Source organism: Papaver somniferum, chromosome 9 (genome assembly GCF_003573695.1).
Source record: "Papaver somniferum cultivar HN1 chromosome 9, ASM357369v1, whole genome shotgun sequence".
Taxonomy (NCBI): Eukaryota; Viridiplantae; Streptophyta; class Magnoliopsida; order Ranunculales; family Papaveraceae; genus Papaver; species Papaver somniferum.
In genome coordinates, this window is record NC_039366.1 from 9,694,622 (window position 1) to 9,714,407 (window position 19,786).

Below are 19,786 nucleotides of genomic sequence, written 5' to 3' on the forward strand. Positions count from 1 at the left end.
ATTGCACCCAACAAAAGTGTCAAACGACCTTGCCGAGATCCGAGATCATTGAAAACACATTACACGCAAAATGGTATACTTACCAAAGACATATCGCCCACAAAATTAAATTCCTATTCATTCATCTATTATTCTCCAAGGTAGCCTATTGGTGTCATTCATATTCTGCTTAGTTTTGTAGTGAAAACCTAATATATAACTATTTGTGTTAAGCATATCATGCCACAATTAGTTTTTTTTCCCTTCAAACTAGTGATCATATGGCGTAAAAGTGAATGAATACTGCAAATACAGTGATGTGGACTGAGATTATATGCAGATTCTTAAATCGGCAAAGCTATGGAGACATCGGAGAAAACCAAAATGAGTTCTACTCAAGGTGTTAGATGGAGAATCAATTTGTTGAGGTTTTTAATATCAGTTTCCACATATTTCTCTACACCCAAAGCTTTTGGAATAATTGTATATATACATGACTTGTTTTAGCATAAATGGAACATTTCTTCACAGCTATCATAAATCTTTCTTTCGAGTTTCTACAGCACATGCAAGATCTGAAGACAAACTTTTTAACCAAACAGTATCAGCAACGACAAACTCATCATCCTGATTTCTATGCCAACTCCATGATGCATGAGTTTCATTCACCATCTCAAACCTCCCATGTCCAAAACTTGCCTCTCTAAATAGAGAAATATCTCTCTGGGGGTATATGTAGCTACAAAAAACAACTGATTATGAGAATTTTATCCTTAATTCTACCATATGGAAAAAAGTTTAGAGCATTGGGTTAGCAATATCAGTTATCGACGTACTTGCCAGAAAGCCCCTCACGGTTTCCACCATCACCGATTGTAATATGCACTGGACCGCATCTATTGGATTTCTCACCATAAACATGATTCTGCAACCATGAAAATGAAATTAGGCTGTTCCATGTAGATAGTATCAGCACTCTCATGGTTCACCAGAACGAACAAATTAAGAATACATAAAAATCTTACGAATCTCTCATAGGAATGAATATGACCAGCGAAAAGAACATCAACTCGAGCCTTATAAATCAAATCTTCCATTGCATATTTCATTCCAACTGACGCGAACTCTAATAGATGATCTATATTCGTCGCGTACCACGGTGCATGGACGATTACAATTAACCACGGTGTTCCTATCGACCTTAGCCAAATCGTCTTGGAGCCATTTATATTGATCCGAATCAGACCCAAATTTCGTATAAGACCCTAACATGATGACATGAACCCCTGCAACTTCAAAGGAGTAGTACAGGTTGGAAGTAGAACCACTTTCTTCGAAAGGCATATGCCATCTTGCGTTATATGCTGCAAAGGATTTAGGATAAAGTATTGGTATATACTCAATTTCATGATTTCCTTGTGTTACCATCCACGGACGTTGGCTTGCTAGTGGTTCTACTATTTGTCCAAATGAATCCCATCGTGGTTGGTAATAATCCGCGTAAGCCAAGTCCCCTGGTAAGAGCATTACGTCGTAACTCAATGCTTCAATGTGATTAAGGGTTGTGGTTGTCCATCCCGTTTGGCCAAGATCACCTACGTATATTGGCACCCTTAGAGCTCCATTGAATCAAATTTTAACCACAATCCACTTACATAGACGTGCCTATCTCAATAAACATCTGTTCCCATGGGTTTGAGGCATAATTGTTTTAGTTTATTAGAAAAGTTGTATACATATTTACCTACAACGACGAACTTGATAGGGAATTGAGCTGGTGGAGTTTTGAGACTGAATACACGATCGTAATTTGACCCACATCGATAGTAGTATACAGTGTCCGGTATCAGTGGACCGATGACAACATCGTGAATTTCTCCTGACTGGTAAATAAGATAGTTATACGAATAAGCTCTCCCTATCACAGATAAATTATATGTTTCCTCCAGAATACCATATTTTACCTTTGACGGAGTTCCATGATCATTTGTAATCCAAGTTATTCGCATCTTATCCTGACCTACTAAAGATATATGAACCTGCAGATATTTAACATGGAAAAAAAGAGTTATATTGGTTATGTAATTTGGTCACAACGCAAGTTTTGAGTTATCAAGTTTTGAATTATATTCTTCCTATCATGTGTCAGTAAGCATGTATACCTGTTGAGGAGATGTTGAAGAAATATCACCGAGTACCTTACGAATAAAAATGTCATCTCTAGGAGGTAGACGAACGTAGGAAAACAAAATGGTATTAGTATTATAACTACTATAAACAGCGAAAACCACATCAAACTTAAAGACAGTCTTGGAATTGTCATTGACATCTTGGATGAAGACATTACTGTAAGAGACATAAGAAGAAAAACTACACCTAGAATGAATGAGTTAGTAAGGAGAAAGGAATTGCTAATTATGAGTCATGCACTAAAAGAGAACTTCTGCATGAATGCTGAAACATATACGCGACATATTTTCGAAGCGAGGAATGTGTGACCAAATTTTCAGTTGGTTTCACATCCTGCAATATGATTCCGATGGTTCCCTTGGCTCAACGGATGGATTCATACATTTCGTCACGTATTTGCCAATTCTGACACGTGGAGTTGGTACAAAAAGGAACTGAGATGATAGCTTGACCGACAGCAATTCCCGCAAAACATCCGGCAAGACAGGGAAAACAGGGACCCCACATGACACTGCACTCATCTCGATGTTTAGAACGTACCTGAAATCGTTGGATTGCCCCTCGGGAGATATTATGGGCGAAAACCGCGGTATCTCTAGCATCTCCCCTGTCTTCGTATATTTTGATGCTTGATTCAAAGCTAAAAGCCTCAGAAAACTAGGCACTTTAGAGACCCAGTTGAGACAACGTTTTTCAGACATCATGCAAATATCAGACTCTTAGATCGGTATTCTCATATTTTTTTTGTACACAATTTTTGATACAATCCCGTATTTTTGATCTTCCTGTAGACCCTCAGAATAACTTTTTGGTTGTGCAAACCAAAGGGAATGGTGCTTTTGGGTTGTACCAAGTCTAAAACCATTTTTTGAGAAACTATTGTACTTATGTCAAGTCCAAAATATTTTCCATTTTCCATTAAACCCATTATTATTTGAAATTATGAAATTATATGCATAACTTTAATGCATCCTATCTTTTCGGAGTATAATTGATAAGCAAACTAGAATATTACACATCTAAAAAATTATTGTTTGTACCCCAAAATTACTGTTAGGCACTAAACACGATTGAATCGCTGATTTGAAGTGAAATTAGCGTAAGAAAGCGAATTAAAGATAAATACATGAGACAAAGAATTTAATGTGGTTCGGCAAGCTTGTGCCTACATCCATGGAGGAATCCCGTAGGGAGTGATTTTATTGATAATCATGATACAATTGAATATCTTTGGGTTGGCAAACCTATGATTCCATATCCTTTTAGGGTTTGGGTTACATATATTTATATAGTTTATTTATACCCTAATTAGGTAAACTTCATATGCAAGCAGTTTGGGGAACAAGATTTTTGGAATCTTTTTTCACGGGCTTGATTAGCGGGCTTTCCGTTAATTTTGTTGATGGTACAAACATCGCCCCTTCTTAACCTCCAACTCTTGGTGGTTAAGAAGTCTATTTTTCCTTATGCGTCGACCATTGATGTCATAACTCGCCAGTCGCCCCCAAGCGTTTGTAGAGATATTACTATGACGCCCCCAATTGTGATAACCTGCAATGAAATTTGCCCACGTGCTTGGAGAGACTTTTCCCCACGTGGTGGACTTGATGCTCGAGAGCTAGTCGAGTCCTGAAAGGAACGTTGTGTGCGTGCTTGCGGCTGGGGTAAGGATTTTTGCTCGCAACGTAATAAGGCTTTGGCGGTCGCTGCTCGGGAAGGCTGGTTGTTGCTTGTGTTGAGTACGAGTTTTTGGACCAACATCGGGCGTTGGGTTCATGTCAAGACGAGACTTTGTGCGGACGAACATCGGTCATTAGGCTCGTGGTTGAGACGAGACTTTATGTTTGCCAAGGTGCAAGTCTGTATACTCGCGTGCAAGACGAGATTTTATCACTAGTAAAAAAAATGATGTTCGGCGACAGTTAATAATTGTTATTGTATGATTTTTGTAACAGTTTTAGTTTTTTCTGCGGTGTTACTAAAGCCCCTGTTACGGAAAGTTTATAAAACCTGTTACGGAATGACTATTGAAAAATGACTCATAAATTCTAAAACTGTCACTTTTAGTAGTTTTCGGTAACAATATATTAAATATATGTTGCCGAATAATTCCTACGGTAACTGTTTTTCATAAAACTGTTGCTATTGTTTGAGTAACCGTAACAGTTTTTATGAAAACTGTCATAAAAATAGTACAATTTATAGTGAAACTACCACCACCACCTCCACCACTAGCGCCACCACCACCACCACCACCAGCACCGCCGCAACCATCTCCACCATGCCCGACACCGTTCCACAACCACAAGTTAGACTTCTTGAGCTTGAAATATAAATTTTATAAAATTACTCTTCACAGGATTCGACCTTGAGACCTATTACACCTAACTATAACTGTTAAACCACTATTCCACACTTTGTTTTTGGTTAATGTTATCCATATAAAATACTTATTCTCATTAAACAATAAACTATCGACCTCCACCACAACCTTTATTACCACCACCTTCATTGTCACCGCCCAACTACAACACATTAATATTGTAGTATTTCTACATGACGTACCACTTGTTTATTACTTTTTTATTAGATTTGAATTTCTATTAAACTGTATATAACCATCTATTTGAGTCATGGCTAGATCTGCATGAAATTAAATCAATAAGTAAATTGTGACATGTCGGTCTAAGAGCTACGTAATCTTTTTGAAATGGATTTAATGATAACTAGTTATGTAGATAAATAATAACAGTTGTTTTATAGAAATGTCACGATAAGGTCAACTATGATGACATATTAAATCTGTTACAGTAACATGCGTATATGGTAACGGTTGGTATAAAAGTGTCACGAAATATCAACTATGGTGACATATAAGATGTGTTATAGTAGCAAGGGTATATAGTAACAGTTGGTCTAAATAAATGTCACGTTAATGTAAACTATGGTAACATATTAAATCTGTTACAATAACACGGGTATATAGCAACACTTATTATAAAAACTGTTTCGGTATACAACCTAGATGGCACTATGTAACAGTTCTTACAAAAACTATTACCATTACTTATCAACCTAACATTTAGGGACAGGTGATTTACGAACTGTTACCTTATAAAATCTTGAACTGTTACTAAATGTCACTTTTCTACTAGTGTATGCTTGCGAAAACAATATTTAAGTGCTCACGTGCAAGGTGGGGCTTTTGGTGCTCGCGATGTAATGCAAGGCTAGATGCTGAAGGGTCTAAGCAATCCTCATCTCAAACTCCATCATGTCGCTATCCACGAACCTCGAACTCGATCATGTTTCTGCTCCAAGTGCAATTCAAAATTTCTCGAACACGAGAATTTTTTCTTCGATGCTGTAAGGAATTGAAAGGCGATTTCAACAAGCCAAAAATTAATCAATTCGGACTTAAAACGAAGAAGTTACTGACGAAATAAGATTTTCACGAAGCGCTCGTGCGGTCGCAGACATGGCAGTGCTGATTGTGCATAGTATGCTGACATGGCAGATAAGAGATGATATGGCGTTGCTGACCGGACAAAAAATGCTAATGTGGCACTAAACGTGCTGACGTGGTAATGTGTCATAGAACCAATTTCTGATATTTTAGCATGGATGATGACGTGGAGAAAATTATTGATCGACGTGTCGACCAATGATTGGACTGGTTGTTGAGTTGGTAGATGACGTGTCGAGAAAATTTGAACCGAGTCGGACCAGCTGCAGATCGGTTGGAGTCGAACCGAACCTTTAGTCTGAACCGGGTTGAACCGTTTTTGGACCTGAGACACATGTTTATTTTTGATTAGCTGAGGCTGTATGAACCGGATCATGGATATGACGGTTGATATTGGCTAGATGAAAAAGGATCTTTCGTAGCGCTTTCTGCAACAAATATATTTGTTACCGTTTCTTGGATTTTGCAATGCTTCTACTGCTGCTTTCGTAGTGGTTTCTTCATCAGATTCGCAACACTTAGGTGAGAACCCTAAATTTGCTTATTTTTTTTGCTGATTCTTTTCATGATACTTGTTGATAATGTCAAATTTTAGTTTTATTAATTTGATTTTATGATTTTGAACCTTTAGGGTTTTCAGATGCAACTAGGGTTCGTATATGAAATTGGGGATTACGAATTGATATCTGTGGTTTTGGTATAGGTATTTTATTGAATTTTACTTGGGTGATTTTGAATTGATTCATGGATATATTCAGGCTTCCTTCATCAATTAAACGTTATCTTGCTAATGTTGTGAGCTTGTGTTGCAGCAATTCCTAAAGGAATTAATCATGTGGAAGATGATGATTCTGTATAGTTTACACATATGATATAAGGGGGAATATGTCTTTTTAACTCACGTGTATGCTTATATTGACTACCTTACGTCGTTGGTTGGAATCTCAGAAGACTATGACATATTATCGAAAACTAGAATCCTGAGACATATTCCCAAGATAACACTTAATTTTGGGGCATATCCCTAACTTTCCCACCAAGATTAAAGTATTACACAAAACATACTGAAAATGTTAAACACTTAAAATATTTATCTCTCCATTTGAAACATTATGATTTTTAATTCGGTAAACGTAAGGTTTCATTTTGCATACTAGTCTCCTAGACTGTTAAATAATGATATTGATCACGATGTGGTCTAAATCTCATGAGTGACTGCAGTGCCTAATTTTTTACTTAATGTTATCGAATATCCACATCTATGATGGACGATCGTTAAGTTGATAGACTTTATTTTTAGCAAGCATATTACTAATATTAGAAATAAATAAATTCTTTGAAGCATTGAACATGATCTAGTTTATTGAATGCTGGAAATTAAATTTGGTGAATCGTAGGATGAAAAAAAATAAACGATTGTGTATCACTAAGGATTTTCCACAAAATTTTGAATTATTTTTGATAATGATTCGACCCTCTTGAATAAATTCGAGAGAACAACAAGTCAACAAATTATGGTTCCATGATTTAATGAATCCCTAACACCGTTATCGAATTCAATGATATTATTTGCTTGATCTTACCTAGAACACAATGATTATAAGTTACTAATGGTGATATAAAAAACATAAAATATCTACTTTGATGTGTTTGAAAGAGATACAATAACCACTATTTTATAAGGGGTTTGCGTCTCCTCGAGATGCATGTTCATCACCCTTAGACACCTTCAATAGATATCAATTAATGTTGACTATTATTATTCTAATTCAAATCAAGTTTAAATTATGTTTCCAGATTGTTCCGAAAAATAGTGGCAAACAAAATGCGTGTGTTAGAACATATTTAACGTTAAAATCTATGGCAATTGATAAAGCGGGAGTCTAACAACACCACACAATATTTCGCTTAGCAATCTGTATGGAATAACTCCGAAATACTTTGCTAAAGAATCAACTAGACAGTCAGACTCAATCTAGATAAAAAGTATCTCAAAGAGTTATTATCTCAATCTCTCGATTTTATTTCTACTCAAGTTAAAATCAACAGCGAGTCTTTATTAAAGAGAGATGACTTGGACGGTACCAAAGACCAATGTCCAAGGATAAATCAACTACAATCAACAACCAAGAGTTGGATTCGAGAAGTTGATGCTCACGAACGCACAACCTGTATTATTTCTATTATATAAAATATAATACGGAAAAGAAATAACACAGACACCAGAAATTTTGTTAACGAGGAAACCGCAAATGCAGAAAAACCCCGGGACCTAGTCCAGATTGAATACACATTGTATTAAGCCGCTACAGAAACTAGCCTACTCCAAGCTAACTTCAGACTGATCTATAGTTGAACCCCTACCAATCTCCCACTAATACAAGGTACAGTTGTACTCCTACGCCTCTGATCCCAGCAGGATACTGCGTATTTGATTCCCTTTGTTGATCTCACCCACAACAAAGAGTTGCTGAAACCCAAAATCACAGACTTGATAATAAACGAATCTGTCTCACACAGAAAAGTCTATCGAAAGGATAAATCTATCTTCCATAGATAAACCCTAGGTTTGTTACGTCTTTAGATATAAAATCAAGGTAACATGAACCAATTGATAATCCGGACTTATATTCCCGAAGAACAGCTTAGATTAATCAACCACCTCTCTACAATCCTTCCTGACTACACAAGCGGATTGTCGAGGAATCACAAACAGTGAGACGAAGATGTTTGTGACTTCTTTATCTTGCCTATCGGAGAACTCTCACTATCTCAAGCCAATCAATCGATTGTACTCGTCCGATAGAAGATGCAAGATCAGATCACACAACTACGATAAAAGTAGTATCGGTCTGGCTTCACAATCCCAATGAAGTCTTTAAGTCGTTAACTCGAGTTTAGAGAAGAAACTCAAGAGTTAATGGAGATCGACTCTAGCGAGAGCACTAGTAGCACACAGGCGTGTGGGGATTAGGTTTGCTCAATGCAAGAAGTCTCCTTTATATAGCCTTCAAATCAGAGTTTTGCCTTAGGTACAAAGCAAACTCTATTCATCGTTAGATGAAAACCTGATTTAGATTCAAGCCAATATCTCTCAACCGTTAGATCGAAAGACATAGCTTGTCACACACACTTGAACGTTTACTAGGTTTGAGAAAAACCATTCCCAAACGAGTACACGTATGTTGGTTCAACATGATAACCCAAAAGGTCAACCATATGAGCATCTCATATTAATCATGTTCTTCTTCACCATAACTAGTTCAATTGACTCAAATGAACTAGTTAAGAGTTGTTCAATTGCTATGAGATCTTATGTAACTACACAAGACACAATTGAAACAAAGATGATTCGATTCGATTAGAATTGGCTCATGAACATTATAGCCACGGTTTGCATAAAGCATTCCTTAATAATTCGTGTTTCATATTCAGAACACATCTTTAGATCATAACCTCTTGAGCTCACCAACAAGTTCGCGGACTTAAGTTAATTGGTTGAGTTTTCCAAACTCAGCAGAAATTCTTGGGTCGAGAACTTCCGCCAGTTCGCGGATTGGGTTTGTGGACTTAGCATACAAACGAGTTTTGTAAATCCCAGCAGAAATTCTCGGTCGAGAACTTCCGTCAGTTCGCGGACTTGGCAAGCCAATTCCACAATCCTACCGATTTCTCTTGATCAACAAAGTTCGAAAACTTCGATTCAAGGAATACATGGTTATGTAATCTAAACTCTCATTTAAATCATTGAAACATTCTCAGAGGGCGATATTCAGTCGTGAAGAACAACAGACCTTTCTCGTCAGAGCAATTCCCAAAGTGATTGAAACTTTCATGACTTTCGTCACTACGTGAAGATAAACCTGATCAAAGCGAAACGCTTTACCAACACATGATTTCGAGTAAAAGATAAGCAATGAATACTCAGCTCGAAATATCAAGTGTATATGATCTAGTCTATATAGCATATGACTTTTGTCTCATAAGAAGTAGGAGAAGAATAGATAGACTTTTGAGTGATAGATAAGTTCAAGTCTTCACATACCTTTTTGTTGATGAAGTTCCACGGTTCCTTGGTGTAGATCTTCGTCGTTGTCTTTGAATCACCATGAAGTCCTTGAGCTCAACTACACTTTTCCTATCCTAGTCCGAGACTTAGATAATAGGCTAGAAATCAAGACTTTATAGTTTTGATCACTAACATGCTTGATATAGCAACGCATGCGAGGTTGACCGAGCTATGCTCTAACAACAATACCTTATCCGTGTGATATCTATAAAAATGTTATCATGGTACGTTTATGATACAAAAACGAAATATACCATCTTTCCCAAAGAGTAATAGTTCCATTTTTAACACAATATTTAAGAAAGATGATTTTTTTCACTTTTCTCTCATTGTAAAATTTTCCATATGGTGATTTCTTTCGGAAAAGTGATTTTGTTTGAAATGCAACCTACAAATGAAGGATTGCTTATCTTGATAATCCGCGTAAACTTAAGTGATAGGTTTTGGTTACATTTAGAGTTCAAATCATGTTGAAATTTACATTATAATGACGTACAAAGTTTTTATTATAACACAAATTTGGGTCAAAAAGTAGATCTGGTATCAAGAACGAGGCAATATTTAGGTCAAGTTGCAGATGGTTGATCACATTAGGGATCTCAGTTCATGATGTACATTATAAAATACGACGCACAACTTTTGTGTTTATAAGCGTGTTTTTTCTTAGGAGAGTGGAGATCGATTTCAGGTCATGAAGCGACTTTTTATGTCACAAGATGGATTTTTTAGCAAAAAACATGGTTTTTCAAACATGGTGAATAATGGGATATTTCCTCCGACCCCTCCCATTTCATGAAATTTATATGATACTGCCTAGACGCATAGGCACTACATTCTTCATTTTGTGTGTTCAAATATCTCGTGTAGTGCATAAAAGCCAAAATAATTAACGCAAACTTGTAAGAACAGTTCTGAGAGTTGGAAATGATGGAAGATTTAAGGATTCGAAGAATGAGAGATTTCTTTCTTTTAATTTAAGAAAGTCTGTAAATTACTAAATGATGAGAATTAGGTGGAGCACTGGTGTGAAAATGGGGAGCACACAAAACACTTGCAAGTATACAAGGCCAAGACTTATAATATAGGGATGAGTAGGGGTTTGTCCACAGGGAGTGGGAGCATACAAGAAGTCTTCCTAGCTAAAGTTTACAGTGAGCTAAGGGCAGTGACTATGGTGACAGTGACAAGTTTCTAGAGTAGAAGTGAAACAAAGGCAGCAGCCTAAGGCAAGGGTATTGAGCAATAGTGACTGACAAAGAGAAAGATGCAGAATTGTGTGAAGTTACTAAGGCAATTGAATCCACCTTGTGCCCTAATCAAGCAATGCAATCTAGGTTTAGTTGGAGTTCCTATGCATACATCTAGAATGAGATGAAAATCAGCTTGCTCACTGATATGCCCCTAGCATTGATTGTCTTTTGACAGCACAATCAATCACAGGCATGCCAGAGCACTGAGTACTTCTCATTGCTCAAGCAAACAGGCATTAAGAAAACTACCCTAACCATGCATCATCTAACAGTGCACTAGGCTTCATCAGAGCCTTAGTTGCAGTGAATTAGCTCATGCTAGACATGAGTATAACAACAGCATTCATCCAACAAACTAAATTCAAATGCAACATACATACAGGATACACACTATCAACTGTTGCTAAAACAGAAATTGGAAAAATGAGAATTGATTCAAAATATTGTACACTGGCTAGCCCAGAGAGCTTTTCTACCACACCCATAACATCAATTTATAGTTTGTTACAACACCCTAAATTTCTACAAACCCTAAATTGAAAATTCCCAAATTTGAAAACCCTAATTTTTAAATTACAAATTAAACTCACTGATTTCTGAATTTGTCTCCCCTGTGCTCGACCCATGCTTTTTCTGACCTTCCTGCTCCTCTCTCATGCTTCAATTTCTGTTTCTAACCTCACCTATTCCATCAACTTCTAAACTAGGGTTGTCGGGTTGAGAAGTTGATGTAATAGATGGCTAGAGAAGAAGGGGACGTGATGGTGGTATCTGCTACGGTCGGGGAAGAAGTGATGGTGGTGGAGAAGGCGAGGTGGAGACAGTGTGCAGAGACAGGGCATGGAGGTGGTGGTGGTTCTGCAACTGATTTTGGGAGAAGGGGAAGGAGCTCGACTGTTTTGGGAGAAAGGGAGTGTTTGTTTGGGTATAGGGTATCGGGTTCTACGGTGTGAAGCGGGGATAGCGCGGTTTGATGATCTGCGACAAGGAGCGATGGATGGGAAGATGGTAGGTGGATCCAACGGCGATACGGAGGTAAGCGTGGAGCGACCGTCGGATGAAGGGATGTAGCAAAACGGACGACCCAAGATGGAGATGGGCGTTGCGATGTAAAGCGGGGGCTTCGGAGTTTGATGTGCGATGATGGAGCGACCGTGTGATGCTGAGATGCTTCGATCTGACGGCTGAAATCCGAGACGGGCTTGGATAGTGGAAATGTGTTTGAGTAAGGGTTTTGGGCTTTGGGTATGCCAAGCCCATATCTTCTTTAAGGACAATTCTTCTTCTTCGAGCCCACTTCTAGCCTTTTGGTCTTGTGCACACCATTCTTCGCGGCTTCCTTGTGTAATTCCTCCCGGCTTTTCACTACTTTTCTGCTCTTTTCCGCTCTGCTATTCATCCCAACTTTATTTATTACCTAAAAATGAAAAATTAAGTGAGAAAAATATTTATTCTTGAAAACAATGAAAATACAGAATATGGGATAAAATGTAGAATTAATGCACAAAAGATGAGTTAAATGCCAACAAAAAGGGATAAATATATACAATGTTTGGCACTCATCAAATACCCCCAAACCTGAATTTTACTTGTCCTCAAGTAAAACAAAACTAAGGAAATACTAACTGTACCACTGTCGCTGGTCTCTCGAATGCATTTAGCGTATGCACTAAGCCTTTTAAACCACTAAGTGTCCCTAGTGGACGAGTTGAAGTCTCGTGAAGGTTTGCTTAGAACGTACCTACAAAGTTCTAGGTCAAAATATAAGCTCAGATTCCATCAAATGTGATATGTGCAAAACAATTTAAGCTCACAGCAAAATGGAGATGTCAATCTAGCTATCGAAGGCACAATCCTAGCACTGATAACAAAAAAAGACATGTGATAAGAGTGTAAAGTGTATCTACACATGTGTAAAGAAAGATCTGAAGTTATGACTACTAATCACCAAGAGATAGTTTCTCAGGCTAAGAACTGAGGTCGAAATCTAGCTAGCTGTCCGGACTTTACGAGAATTGTGAATGAGTTGGAGGTATTTCACAATTACTCGCGTTGTACATCAATGTCATACACCCTCCTTGCTTATTACAATGAAACAACAAAATGACTATTTACATGACTCTTATTTACATTGACTACTCTCTTTTTATTTTTGGAACAAGAGATGATGGAATTGACAAATACTTGATTTTTTTGTATTTTTCTGATATTTATTTTTATTTTATTTTTTATTTATTTTTTTTTTTTTCTGAATATATACATCGTTTTTTTTTTTTTTTTTTGGAACAAGGAAACACTTTTGATACATAACAAAAAACAAAAGATTACATGACACTTTGCAAGAGGTAGCCCTTTTTGATGCACCCAGTTAAATTCGATGGTTGTCTTTCTTAATGTAACCTCCACCATCTATCCCAACCAACCAAAGAACAAGCTAGTCAAGTTTCGTTCAGTATTCTAAAGTGATTGGAAATCGTAACTTCCTATCAAACACCTTGAAGATCGAGGCCATACATGTATTGGTAGATCGTGCGCGTGCAAATTTCTTATCACTATGTGAATTGGAAAGAATTATAAAACAATATATGAAGAGGAACATGCTGAGTAGAGTAAAAGGAGAGAGAATACCCGATTGTACGGCGAAAGCTCGATTAAAACTCCGTTATTCAAGGCAAAAATCCATCATATTCGGAGTCACAATGGATGAGCACAAAATATATACAAAAGGAAATTCAACTAACACATTATCTACAAGAAAATTTGGTTTTTAATGGGATTGAACTTTTTGGGAAAAAATTTGGTTTTGTCGGGAGACATTTGGTTTTGATGGGAAAAAGAAAAATTTTGGTTTTTATGGGAAACATTTGGAAAACTTTTTGGTTATTTAGGGAAAGAGTGGACCAGTTTAGTCCACATAGACCGGGTCCTCCAGGTTGGTTGTTTCAATGTCGGGTGGGAATGGTTCAAGGAATGGTTTTAATCTCTGCCCGTTGACTTTGAAAACGTTCTTGTTGGAACATCCTCCAGCTCTACAGCTCCATGAGGAAAAACTGTGCGTACTAGGTACGGACCCTTCCATCTGGAACGCAGTTTTCCCGGAAAAAGATGTAATCGGGAGTCATACAGCAAACTTTCTGACCAGGAGTGAAGGATTTGCGCAGAATACGCTTATCATGAAACATCTTCATCTTCTGCTTATATAACTTGGCACTATCATAAGCCTCATTTCTCAATTCTTCCAACTCGTTGAGTTGAAGTTTCCTTTGAATTCCAGCTTCGTCCAGAGAGAAGTTCAGCTCTTTGATTGCCCAGTAGGCACGATGTTCTAATTCCACAGGTAGATGGCACGGCTTTCCATACACTAGACGATAGGGGGACATGCCAATTGGTGTCTTATAAGCTGTTCTATAGGCCCACAAAGCATCATTCAATCTTAATGACCAATCTTTCCTAGACGGGTTGACCGTCTTCTCCAGAATGTGCTTAATTTCCCTATTAGAAACTTCTACTTGTCCACTAGTCTGAGGGTGGTACGGAGTAGCAACCTTGTGAGTTATGCCATACTTGCGTACTAAAGACTCAAAGTACTTGTTACGAAAATGTGAACCGCCGTCACTGATGATAGCTCTAGGGGTACCAAAACGTGCAAATATGTTTTCCTTTAGAAATGAAAGTACCACCTTGTGGTCATTTGTTCTGGTTGCTATGGCTTCTACCCACTTAGAAACGTAATCAACTGCGACTAGGATGTACAATCTACCGTCAGAAATAGGGAATGGACCCATGAAGTCGATCCCCCAAACATCAAAAATCTCCACAATCAAAATGGGGTTCAATGGCATCATGTTTCTCCTCGAAATGCTTCCTAGCTTTTGACAGCGTTCACAAGCAACACAATAATCATGGCAATCCTTGAACAATGATGGCCAATAGAATCCACACTGCAAGATCTTTGCAGCGGTTTTCTTGGCACTGAAATGGCCTCCACATGCTTGGTCATGACAAAAGATATCACATCTTTCTGTTCGTGTTGGGGACACATCTCCTAATGATTTGGTCCCGGCAGTACTTAAACAAATATGGGTCATCCCAAAGGAAATGTTTAACTTCAGCCAAAACTTAGCGGTCTTGTCTCGACCAATGTGAGGGCATCCTACCTGCAGCAAGGTAGTTAACGATGTCGCAAACCAAGGAAGGTTGACACAGACATCAATTGCTCATCAGGAATGATTCTCTATTAGCATGGACTCATCAATAGACTCAATGTTAATCTAGACAAATGATCAGCAACCACATTCTCACAACCTTTCTTATCACGGATTTCGAGATCGAATTCCTGTAATAAGAGTATCCATCGAATAAGGCGAGCTTTAGCATCCTTCTTGGAAAGAAGATACTTCAAAGCCGCATGGTCAGTGTATATGATGATCTTAGATCCTATGAGATAAGATCTAAACTTGTCTAATGCGAAAACGACGCAAGCAATTCCTTCTCGGTAGTTGTGTAATTGAGTTGAGTATCATTAAGGGTTTTGCTAGCGTAGTATATCACGTATGGTAGTCTATCAACACGCTGTCCTAAAACAGCACCAACAGCATAATCAGAGGCATCACACATGAGTTCAACGGTAGTTCCCAGTTGGGTGGTCGGACTATAGGAGCGGCGGTGAGAAGAGTTTTTAATTCCTCCCAAGCTTTCACACAAGCATCATCGAAATTGAAGGTAACATCTTTGGCGAGTAGACTACACAGAGGTCTTGAGATTTTGCTAAAGTCTTTGATGAATCGCCGGTAAAAACCAGCATGACCTAAAATGATCGAATTTCCCTCACAGAGCGGGTTTTGGTAATGTCGGATGAGGTCTACTTTAGCTTTATCTACTTCAATGCCTTTTCCGAGATGATGTGTCCTAGAACTATTCCTGAATTCACCATAAAATGGCACTTTTCCCAATTTAGAACAAGGTTCCTTTTCTTACATCTGGACAGCACAGGGTAAGATGTCTTAAACATTTATCAAACGAAGAACCGAACACGGAGAAATCATCCATAAGATCTCGAGAAAACTATCTATCATGTCAGAAAAAATGCTCATCATGCATCGCTGAAAAGTAGCAGGTGCATTACACAACCCAAGGGCATGCGTCTATAAGCAAATGTCCCAAAGGACACGTGAACGTAGTTTTTTCCTGATCTTCTGGTGCAATGTGAATTTGGTTATAACCGGAAAAGCCATCTAGAAAACAGTAGTGACTGTGTCCAGACACACGTTCTAGCATTTGGTCTATGAAAGGGAGCGGGAAGTGATCCTTCCTGTTACTGTGTTCAACTTTCTGTAGTCGATACATACTCGCCATCCTGTGGTTGTACGTGAGGGACTAATCATTCTTGTCGTTCTGAACTACAGTAATGCCTGACTTCTTAGGCACAACTTGAATGGGACTAACCCATTTACTATCTGGTATTGGGTATATGATACCCGCATCAAGTAGTTTCAGGATCTCTCCTTTGACTACATCTCTCATGTTAGGATTAAGTCTCCTTTGCATTTCCCTAGATGGTTTGGCATTCTCTTCAAGGTTAATGTGGTGCATGCAAATGGTGGGACTAATTCCTTTGAGATCTGAGATGGTCCATCCTAAGGCCTCTTTGTGTTCCTTAAGTACTTCTAAAAGCTTACTTTCCTGTTCCGTGTCTAAACATGATGAAATAATGACAGGTAAAGTATCAGAAGAACCTAGGAATGCGTACTTCAACGTACTAGGCAATGTTTTCAATTCAAGCTTGGGTGGCTCAACAATGGATGGAATGAGCTTGGAATCAGAGAGTAAGGGTGGTTCCACTTCATATCTTCCTTCAGTGACGTCCATTTGAGGTACAGATTCGAGCAGAGATAGGACGTCACTACAGTATGCATCATCATAGGAATCTGAGTTAAAGTTCTCCATACATGCTTGAAAGGGGTCGACGGATAGAATGTTAGTCAACGAATCTTGTATTAATCCTTCAATCATATTAACTTCATGCACATCATCATCATCAAGATTCACAGGTTGTTGACTAATATCGAACACATTCAATTCTACCGTCATGTTGCCAAAAGACAGTTTCAACACTCCATTACGACAATTAATGATTGCGTTGGACGTAGCCAAGAAAGGACGTCCTAAGATGACAGGAATGTGACAGTCTGGGTTTTGTACAGGTTGAGTGTCTAAGACAATGAAGTCTACGGGAAAATAGAATTTGTCAACCTTGATCAAAACGTCTTCGACCACTCCACGAGGAATCTTGACAGATCGGTCTGCCAGTTGTAGAGTGATAGATGTTGGCTTCAACTCCCCAAGACCTAACTGCTCATAAACAGAATATGGCAGTAGGTTAACACTTGCACCTAGGTCTAATAACGCTTTATTGACCGTGTGTTCTCCTATAGTGCAAGAAATTGTTGGACATCCTGGATCCCTAAACTTGGGTGGAGTTTTGTTCAGAATGATGGAACTCACCTGTTCAGCTAAGAAAGCACGTTTGCACATTAGCTTGCGCTTTTGAGTACACAAGTCTTTGAGGAATTTAGCATAAGCAGGGATTTGCCTAATTGCTTCAAGAAAAGGAATGTTGATGTTGACTCTCTTGAACAGATCTAACATCTCATTATAATGGGTACTTTTCTGTTGATAGATCAATCTTTGAGGAAATGGGGCAACAGGAGAATGAGTTGGCAAAGGGACATTCACAGCAGTAGAATTGTCAGGCTTTCCAACTTGCTCAGATTCTTTGGTTTTCTGGGGTTGTGGAGACAGCGTGGAATTTGTATCAGATTCATTAGGTTCGCCCACGTTGTTCTCGATGATTTACCACTTCGGAGGGTGGTAATGGCATGGACTTGATCGGGTGAGGTTTCAGTGCAGGATGTTGTGCCTGTTTGAAATATCCTCTTTGGATTTTGTTGGGGTTGGCTAGGAAGTTACCCTTTTCTCTCTCACTTATGGAATCACAGATTTGACCATCTTTTGATCAGATTTTCTGACTTTGCACAGACTCTGGAACATCTCCTCTAGGGCGGATAATCTCTTGTCGGTATTGTGTTGAGGATATGATTGTTGAGAGTTCGATTGTTGTTGAGGGTTCCTAGGATATTGATAACCTTGATTGTTCTGAGATCCCTGATTGTTTTGATAGCTCTGATTGGGTTGAGATGGTCCTCCCTGAGTGGGTCCTTTGGACCATGAAAAGTTAGGGTGGTTTCTCCATCCTGGATTGTAGGTCTGTGAATAGGGGTTATGCTCTTGTTTTTGAAACATGGCATGTGCCTGTTCAAGCCTAGATTCCTGGACTGCAAGCAAATCGGGGCAATTTTGGAATTGATGGTTGGGATCGTTACAAGTGGCACATACAGACGAAGCGACATGTTCTCGGAGAGTAGTGGTGGAAGGTTTTGAATTTTTATGTAGTTCTAACTCTTCTAATCTCCTAACTATTGATGCCATGTTTGCTCTTCCCTCGAAATCTGCTTCAATCCTAAAAGCCTTAGCTTCGGATGTAGTCTTTCTGGGTTCACGGATGGATTCCCACTGTTGCGTCTTTTCAGCTACTTCAATCAAGAAGTCCCAAGACGCATCAACAGTTTTGTCTACGAATAGACCATTACACATTGACTCAACCGTTGTTCGGGTGGACACATCTAGACCCTCATACAAAATTTGCACAAGTCTCCATTTTTCAAAACGATGATGGGGACATTGGAGCAATAATTCATTGAATCTCTCCAGGTATCTAGCTAAGGTCTCACCCTCTAATTGCACAAAGCTATTCAGACTTTGACGAATTGTCGCAGTCTTGTGATTCGGGAAAAACTTTTTGAAAAACTCCTTTATGAGGTCATCCCATGTCATGATGGATTGAGGCTGTAAAGCATACAGCCAGGCCTTTGCCTTATCTTTCAGGGAGAAAGGAAAGAGCCTTAACTTTAGGGTTTCGTCGGACATTTGAGTGAAACGCAGAGTTCCACAAATTTCCTCGAATTCTCTCACGTGGTGGTAAGGGTTTTCATTCTCAACACCTCTAAAAATAGGGAGCATCTGTATTGTGCTTGATTTCAGCTCATAATGGCCATTAGCCTCGGGTAGCACAATACAAGAAGGTTGACTGGCTCTAGTTGGGTACATATAATCCTTGAGGGTACGGGGTTCTCCCATTGTTTCAGATTGGTCCGGTGTGTTTTCCTCAGAAGTTGTGGGTATGTCAATTGGGTCTATTTGATTTACTCTAACTAGTCTATTTGATTGGTATCTAAAGGTTACAATCATATCCCACTCATGAAATAACAAGCCCACAGATAAGGGAGAAAACAGGGCCCATAAGGATTTGGTTTTGAAAGGGTTAAGTGGAATTTGGTTTTAATAGGGGATTTTGTTTTTGGTTTAAAATTGGGCTTTGGAAAAGTTTTTGAACTAAACCTAGCATAAATTAGCACAACCCATAAAAGAAAATAAAAACAATAATAATAATTACAAGCCCATAAAAGAAAAATAAAAGAAAAAGAAAAATGAAAATAAAAATAATTATTACAAGCCCAAATTAAAAATAAATTAATTATTACATACCCAAATTGAATATTTAATGAGGCCCAAGTGGGTTACTCATGGTTTTAGGCTTACTTGGTTAAGGAGGGAAGCCCAGTTAGGCTTTTGTTCCCTTTTAGTTGCACAACCCAGTTGGGCTTTAGGATCGTCCTAAGCTCACGCTCAAGCCCAGCAGAAAATGAGGTTACTAAGCCCAGCTCAGTTGGTTCAAGCCCAGCAACAAAGGTTGGAACAGAGCCCAGCAGCAAA

The 19,786-nt window shown here is 38.5% G+C and overlaps 1 pseudogene; it reads right to left on the reverse strand.

The window, feature by feature from the left end:
• Nucleotides 1–513: 513 nt before the first annotated feature.
• Nucleotides 514–4,455, reverse strand: LOC113311328 (annotated as a pseudogene).
• Nucleotides 4,456–19,786: the final 15,331 nt, after the last annotated feature.